The 8,602-nt window shown below is 46.0% G+C and overlaps 1 long non-coding RNA gene across 3 annotated transcripts; it reads right to left on the reverse strand.

The window, feature by feature from the left end:
- Positions 1–5,848: 5,848 nt before the first annotated feature.
- LOC141042543 (uncharacterized) lies at positions 5,849–8,414 on the reverse strand. 3 transcript variants are annotated; one of them, XR_012205734.1, is made up of 3 exons: positions 8,077–8,414; positions 7,809–7,997; positions 5,849–6,464 (listed from the first exon to the last, which is right to left on the reverse strand). It is a non-coding gene; the product is annotated as an uncharacterized lncRNA (long non-coding RNA). The 3 variants fall into 3 exon arrangements; XR_012205733.1 differs by having other exon boundaries at positions 7,809–8,414; XR_012205735.1 differs by having other exon boundaries at positions 7,683–8,414.
- Between the last annotated feature and the right edge of the window lie 188 nt (positions 8,415–8,602).

Raw genomic sequence — 8,602 nt, forward strand, 5'->3', positions numbered from 1 at the left:
CACCACTGTTTTGGTTGGTGCTCTTCTTATCTTGGGCGATCGTGTAAAATGTATTACCATTTATCTCGTACCCTTTGAAAGTCATTATATTCGAAGATGGTAACTGGGACAGCGAGTACAGGTCATCTGCAATAGAGGCGTCATGCATGGTACGTGTCTGCAACCAGCCGGAGAAACTCCTGGTTTGTTCACGTGTAATCCAATCATCAGACCGCTCCGGGTGTTTGGAGCGTAGAAAATTCTTGTGTTCGTCCATATACGGAGCCACCAAGGCGGAATTCTGTATAACTGTGTAGTGTGCTTCAGTGAGAGAATGTCCGTCCATACATATTTTTTGATTCCCTCCTAGCGTGCCTTTTCCATCCAGTCTGCCCTTATGTCGCGATTCAGGAACACCAATCGGCTTAAGGTCAGGAATAAAGTCAATACAAAACTCAATGACCTCCTCATTTTCATGGCCCTTGGAGATGCTTCCTTCTGGCCTAGCACGGTTATGAACATATTTCTTTATGACTCCCATGAACCTCTCAAAGGGGAACATATTGTGTAGAAATACAAGACCCATAACGTTAATCTCTTCGCATAGGTGAACTAGGACGTGCGTCATGATGTTGAAGAAGGATGGTGGGAACACCAACTCGAAACTGACAAGACATTGCACCAAATCATTCTCTAACCTTGGTATGATTTCTGGATTGATTACCTTCTGAGAGATTGCATTGAGGAATGCACATAGCTTCACAACGGCTAATCGAACGTTATCCGGTAGAAGCCCCCTCAATGCAACCGGAAGTAGTTGCGTCATAATCACGTGGCAGTCATGAGACTTTAGGTTCTGGAACTTTTTCTCTGCCATGTTTATTATTCCCTTTATATTCGACGAGAAGCCAGACGGTACCTTAATACTGAGCAGGCATTCAAAGAAGATTTCCTTCTCTTCTTTGGTAAGAGCGTAGCTGGCATGACCCTGATGTATGCCGTCTTTTCCATGCATACGTTGCTGGTCCTCCCGTGCCTCAGGTGTATCTTTTGTCTTCCCATACACGCCCAAGAAGCCAAGCAGGGTCACACAAAGATTCTTCGTCACGTGCATCACGTCGATTGCAGAGCGGACCTCTAGATCTTTCCAATAGGGCAGGTCCCAAAATATAGATTTCTTCTTCCACATGGGTGCGCGTCCGTCAGCATCATTCAGAACAGGTTGTCCGCCAGGACCCTTTCCAAAGACTACCTTCAAATCCTTGACCATATCATGTACATCAGCACCTTTACGGTGGCGAGGCTTCGTCCGGTGATCCGCCTCACCTTTGAAATGCTTGCCTTTCTTTCTTACGGGATGCCTGCTCGGAAGAAATCGACGATGTCCCAGGTACACATTCTTCCTACAATTGTCCAAATATATATTGTCGATATCATCCAAACAGTGCGTGCATGCGCGGTATCCCTTGTTTGTCTGTCCTGAAAGGTTACTGAGAGCAGGCCAATCATTGATGGTCACGAACAGCAAGGCCTTTAGGTCAAATTCTTCCCCCATGTGCTCATCCCACGCACGTACACCTGTTCCATTCCACAGCTGTAAGAGTTCTTCAACTAATGGCCTTAGGTACACATCAATGTCGTTGCCGGGTTGCTTAGGGCCTTGGATGAGCACTGGCATCATAATGAACTTCCGCTTCATGCACAACCAAGGAGGAAGGTTATACAAACATAGAGTCACAGGCCGGGTGCTATGGTTGCTGCTCTGCTCCCCAAAAGGATTAATGCCATCTGCGCTTAGACCAAACCATACGTTCCTTGCGTCATCTGCAAACTCCTTCCCGTACTTTCTCTCAATTTTTCTCCACTACGACCCGTCAGCGGGTACTCTCAACTTTCCGTCTTTCTTACGGTCTTCTCTGTGCTATCGCATCGCCTTGGCATGCTCTTTGTTTTGGAACAAACGTTTCAACCGTGGTATTATATGAGCATACCACATCACCTTGGCAGGAATCTTCTTCCTGGGGCGCTCGCCCTCGACATCACCAGGGTCATCGCGCCTGATCTTATAGCGCAATGCACCGCATACCGGGCAAGCGTTCAAATCCTCGTACTCACCGCGGTAGAGGATGCAGTCATTAGGGCATGCATGTATCTTCTGCACCTCTAACCTAGAGGGCAGACAGCCTTCTTTGCTTCGTACGTACTCTCGGGCAATTCGTTGTCCTTTGGAAGCATATTCTTTATCATTACCAGCAACTTTCCAAATCCCTTGTCAGATACACCATTCTCTGCCTTCCATTGCAGCAATTCCAGTGTGGTGCCCAACTTTTTCTTGTTAGCTTCGCAATTCGGGTACAACAATTTCTTGTGATCCTCTAACATGCGCTGCAACTTCTTCTTCTCCAAATCACTTGCGCAGTTTCTCTTTGCATCGGCAATGGCCCGACCTAGATCATCAGCGGGCTCATCTGATGCCTCTTCTTCAGCTTCTTCCCGCATTGCCAGCTCAGCTTCTTCCCCCATTGTTGTATCATCGTATTCAGGGAACCCATGGTCAGGATAGCTGTCGTCGTCCTCTTCTTCTTCATTGTCTTCCATCATAACCCCTCTTTCTCCGTGCTTGGTCCAAACATTATAGTGGGGCATGAAACCGGACTTAAACAGGTGGACGTGAATGGTTCTTGACGTAGAGTAATTGTGATCATTCTTACAGACTAAACATGGACAAGGCATAAAACCATCCGCCCGCTTGTTTGCCTCAACCGCAAGCAGAAAAGTTTGCACGCCATTAATGAACTCGGGAGAGCATCGGTCATCGTACATCCATTGTCGGCTCATCTTCATTACACAACACCGAATAGACCAAATTAATACAAGTTCGTACATAAAGTTCATACAAGACTTAAATGCAACAAACAAATAACTCTCTAACTAAAGAATTTAAATGCAACAACAAATGCAATCAAGATCGCAACTAAGGTAACAATTGATCCAACAGCATAATGATACCAAGCCTCACTATCAATGGCATATTTTCTAATCTTTCTAATCCTCAAGCGCATTTTCTCCATCTTGATCTTGTGATCATCGACGACATCGGCAACATGCAACTCCAATTCCATCTTCTCCCTCTCAATTCTTTTCAATTTTTCTTTCAAATACTCGTTTTCTCTTTCAACTAAATTTAACCTCTCGACAATAGGGTCGGTTGGAATTTCCGGTTCACAAACCTCCTAGACAAAAATATCTATGTCAACTTGATGGGCATAATTTGTCATAAACACGAAATGCAACAACTAGTTTTAAAAAAGAATATACCACATCCGAATCATAATAAGGACGATGGCCGACGGGGACGGATATCAAAACCATGGCACTATGTATAACAAACAACGTACGGGTAAGATAATTATACGAGTAACTATATATCCAAATCACACAAACATCAATTTGGTAATGTAAAACATTCATGAACAAGAGGCTCACCACAAGGTGGTGCCGGCGACGGAACGGTGCGGGCGATCGACTGTGGTTACGACGGAGATTTAGAAGGCACTAAGTAAACCACACCTACATATGCAAACTAAGTGTTAGTTTTGACCACAAATTGCATATAAATCAAATACTAGCACATATATTTTCTACCAAATTACTAAACTCATAAATTAATCACTATACAAAGCATTGCAAGAGCTAATCTAGCAATGAGAGATGAAAGGACAGAGTTGCTAACCTTTGTGATCATTTGAATGGATGGGGGCCTTCAAATCTTGACAAATTTTGGGCAAAATGTGTGATGAGCTCGAGAGGAAGAGGGGAAGAACAGAGAGGAGAGGGGAAAGGGGAAGAACAGAGCGAGCTCGGGTGGACAAAGGGTTTATGTAGGATGACCTTTAGCACCGGTTCGTGCCATGAACCGGTACTAAAGGTGCTGGAGGGGCCCCGGGCTGACAACATACTGCCACCACTCACTTTAGTACCGGTCCGTGGCACGAACCGGTGCTAAAGGTCGGCCACGAACCGGTACTAATGAAAGCGGCTGGCTAACCGTTGAAACCGACACTAATGCACACATTAGTGCCGGCTCAAAAGCAAACCGGTACTAATGTGCTTGACATTTAACCCTTTTTCTACTAGTGCCAACACAGTCCAGAAAATGCTGGCCAACCAGATTGGTGCTTTTCAGAGGTACGCGTCGTGCCTACACCTTTGCAGGCACACATGCTTATGTCAGAATTGAAGTGTCGCATTTTGGATGTTTGGATCCGCATAGTTACTTAGATAGTGAAACTCCCTCTTAAAAGGTAGCTATACACTGAAGGTACGAAATGCACATTCCACGACAGTAAAATAAACAGCAAATTTTCAATTAGAAAGGTTTTTCTTTTTTTGGCAAAAATAGAATGTTGTCTGGTACATAAGAGCGCACATTTAAAGAACTTCATGATATACTATTTAAAGTTCAGATTATATTTTTTTGTAGAAATGAAATTATCAACGTGTGATCATGGAGCAGACATTAAATGTAATGTTCTTCGTTTAGTGAAGATAACTGCATTAAAATGTATAGAAATGGTCTATATATTGTCTGTGTATTGACTATGGACTGAATATTCAACTTGTTACATAGCCCGCCGGTAACTAGCACGGCAACCCGGCGACGGGTGACCCAGGCAATGAACACAACCGGCAACACAGGCGCTTTGCACAAGTACTTTCTTTTACCAATAATAATTGCATCTCAGGGCATCATCTTTTAGTACTAGTAGTGGATTGGCCAGGACAACATCCATGACTACTTTGCAAACACAACTGCCATATGTATTCCGATATGAGGTGACATTTGTTTTATCTATTCGCCCTGTTAGAAATAAAGATAAATCTCTTTGTAACTTCTTGTGTAATCTTAACATACTCTATCTCCTCTCCCTCTCAATGCATCTATCTTCTCATTGCAACAAACCGAATCCTAGCGATCAGTTCTGGTGTAAACGCCACGGTAGGGGCTCTTCCTACCCATCATCAATATAAACCCCGTGGCTCTACTCCAGGAGAGTAGGAACGCTTCCATCTAACATGGTATCAGAACCAACCTCTTCCTATCGATCTAGCCAGAAGCTTTCTCCCCATTACCTTCGCCATGTCCTCCACCTCGGCCACCTTCACCCTAAACCTAGGAGCTCCACCAGCCGAGAAACTCACCAAAACAAATTTCATCCTATGGAGAGCCTAGGTCATGCCTGGCCTGCGAGGAGCGCAGGTCACCGGCCTCCTCGATGGAACTGACGCCGCGCCACCGAAGATGGTGCAGACGCAGCAGGCAAACAAAACCGTCACCACGGAGCCCAACCCTCTGTATGCGCAGTGGGTCTCAAAGGACCAGCAAGTCCCGAGCCATCTTCTGAACTCTTTGTCGAAAGAGATCCTCGCCCAAGTCATGAGTAAGGAAACAACCGTTGATCTTTGGACTGCCATCACCACACAATACAGGAATCAAGAACTTTGCCATCTGCCATGGCTGACGGCAAAGGCCTTTGCTGTCAGCCAGCAGACGGGAAAACGTCGGGCTGAACGAGCTACGGCAAAAGGCACTTTGCCGTCTGCTGGCGGACGGCAAAGATGCAAAGGCCTTTGCCGTCAGCCAGCGGATGGCAAAGGGCATGGCTCTTTGCCATCTGCGGGCAGACGGCAAAGGCTGCAGGCTCTTTTCCATCTGCCTATATTGCCCCATTTAATTCTGTTTTTTCTTATATCAATTCATTTTCACAGAAAATCAAACACACACAAACAGATATATATATATATATAGCATATCCAACACATATTAACAATAGCCATGAACACATATATATCCAACACATGTTACCAATAGTAGCAAGTTTCATCCATACATATAAATCATCAATATTACACAGTTTCATCCGTAGGTAGCAAGTTTCACAAAGTCAAAACTATCTTATTACTAAGATCTTCTCTGGATCTTCTTTTCTTTCAACCTGCATAACAAAAACACTAAGAAAGAGAGAATGGGTTAGGATAGAAATGTAGCATTTCACTTGGTGAAATGCAATGTTGTAGGAGCCAGCACTTCAGATCAAGACAATCTTAAATTAGTGTAAAGTTATGACAGATCCGTGCATGTGTACATAAAGCATCCTGCGATGCGAAATTGATGGGACCATGGGATCCATCTGCTCTAACAAAACAATACACATGGCGACAATTAACCATAGTTGTACGTCCTAGCTACTCTAGCAACTACTCCTACTCTATTGCAATACAGAAGAACATTGTGCTGCTGTAGTAGGTAGAGGAGTAGGAACAACATGCTGCCTGTGGGAAACTGATCCAAGGACGCACCTGGTGGCCGATGGGCTTGGCCGGCGCTGCTCCGGCGAGGGGCGTCACTCCGGCAAGGAGGAGGCCCGTGTGGCGAGGAGGATGCTACTCCCAAGACTCCCATGCATGTCGTCCTCAGGATTTACCTAAAACATATAAGCAACAAGGATGAGTACAAAGACTCAGCAAGTTTATAAAGGAATAATTAACAGTACTCATATAAATATACCAAGACTCGGTTAACACCATACACTCATTAGTGTTCAACACATATAATGGTGCCCTACATGCCTAAATGCTCATCTCATTTCATTGCGTATACCGGTATAGCTTGAGTGGACGCCCGTCGACATCCACTCACTCCAATATGCCCACCAAGGTAGTGCACGCCTTCATTCACTATCATCATGAGTGCAAGTATGCAAATGCAAGCATAGTACTTGAATCAACATATCATGGTCATCGTCATCGCCGTCATAATAAACATCATTGACATGGAATATATCATAAATAAAAATGGAATGTAGAGATTATGCAAGTCATTATCCCGTCGTGAACTTGCCTCAACCGCGGGGCACAAATTGTGAGGCAAACGGTTCCGAACTCAAAGTACCCACACTTGTCATCAAGCATATATCCCAGTCACAGCAAAGCATGGTCTCAACACATAAGAATATATAATTTAGTGGCGCTCCTACGCACAATACCCCAGCTCATACGTACTTTATCACATTATAAGTCCTCATATCATCAACGATGACAAAATCTTAGAGTATAAGTCTAGTTAAAATCACCAACTCAAACGTAAAATTCTGTCCAACATAGTACAATCATCTTAATAATTTCATAGGATTTAGTGTATAACACGAAATCTAAGAAATAATATATGTTTAAGCATCTGCAGAATATCCTCTACAATTTTTGTGTTGTGACTTTAATTTAATTTAATTAAACATCTAGCATGGCCTAAACTGCCATACAACAAATTCTGCACCCCAGGAACATAAATTTCGGGACAGAAAACTAAAATGATGGCTGCTCTCAAACCGTACATCCAAACGAATCAAATAAGTACTCTACGGAAACCGTGGAACTTTATCTAAAACTTATGTAGGGGCCAACTCTAAATTCTAAGCATAGCTAACTCATTTTTTAGATAGAAGGTTGCTGTCCAGAACTGTCAGGCACTGCAGTTTTTAACTGAACCAGGTTCAGTGATGTACAGCAAGGGAAAACCAGTGTACAAGAGCATTTTTAATCCTCACGTGTAAGATAAAACAGAATTAGAACTTGCAAACTAACTCCTCTCCCCAGGTTTAATTGCTTACACGCATATAGACATGTTCGTCAAGCTGTTGGCATACCTGAACAGGCAAAACAGGCCACATCAAACAATCCAGCCAAGATGCTAACCCACCTACAGGAACTATGTTGCTCCAGCGCTAAAGATCGAACCAAGAGTGACACAAGGAGTTGGAGAAGCAACAGACCGGGGGTGGGCCGATGGCTAGCAGCAGCCCGTGCTCCATCGGCAGCAGCGGCGGCCACGACGGCGCAAGGAGCACGGGAGCGGGAGCAGCCTCCACACGGCAGCGACCACGACGAGAAGCGGCGCCAAGAACAGCAGCAATCTCACAGCGATGGCAATCACGCCACCAGCAGCAGCAGCGACCTGACGGCTGCGGCTTCCAATGGATAAGATGAGAGGAAGACTTGCAAAGGGGAATCGAAGAAAAACAGGGCTTGAGCACAGCGTACAGCGGCGCAACGGGCGCGAGGCAGCGTGGGGCGGCGGCGGCGATGCGGGGACGCGGGCAGGGCGCAGAGGAGCTCGGTGCTCGGCTCCCATGGCGGCGGCGGATCTCGAGGTCGGGCGACCGGCGACGAGGCTTCCGCGGCAGGGCGGCGAGCTTGTGGGGAGGTGGCGGCGCGCGACGCGGCGCAGGTGGCAGTGCGAGGCGGCGGGGTCCTGGGTTCCGGTGAGGTGGCGGAGAGCACCGGTGGGCGGAGGCGAGGTGGCGCAGCGGCGCGGGGTCAAGGGAGGCGGCGTCGGGCGGCGCTCGGCTGTGGGGCAGGGGCGGAGAGAGAGTGGATAGAGATAGAGGAGGTGGGGGCAATGGGTTTTTTTTTACCCGCAAAAAAAAGATAGCCCCCCTCTTTGCCGTCTGCCAGCAGACGGCAAAGAGGGGGGTGTGTGTGGAACGTTGCAGTGTACTGGCATCCGCTGGCACCTCTTTGCCGTCTTTGTCGTCTGTTTTTTGGTAACTGATGGCAAAGACCTACT

The sequence above is a fragment of the Aegilops tauschii genome, chromosome 3 (genome assembly GCF_002575655.3).
Source record: "Aegilops tauschii subsp. strangulata cultivar AL8/78 chromosome 3, Aet v6.0, whole genome shotgun sequence".
In the NCBI taxonomy this organism is placed as follows: Eukaryota; Viridiplantae; Streptophyta; class Magnoliopsida; order Poales; family Poaceae; genus Aegilops; species Aegilops tauschii.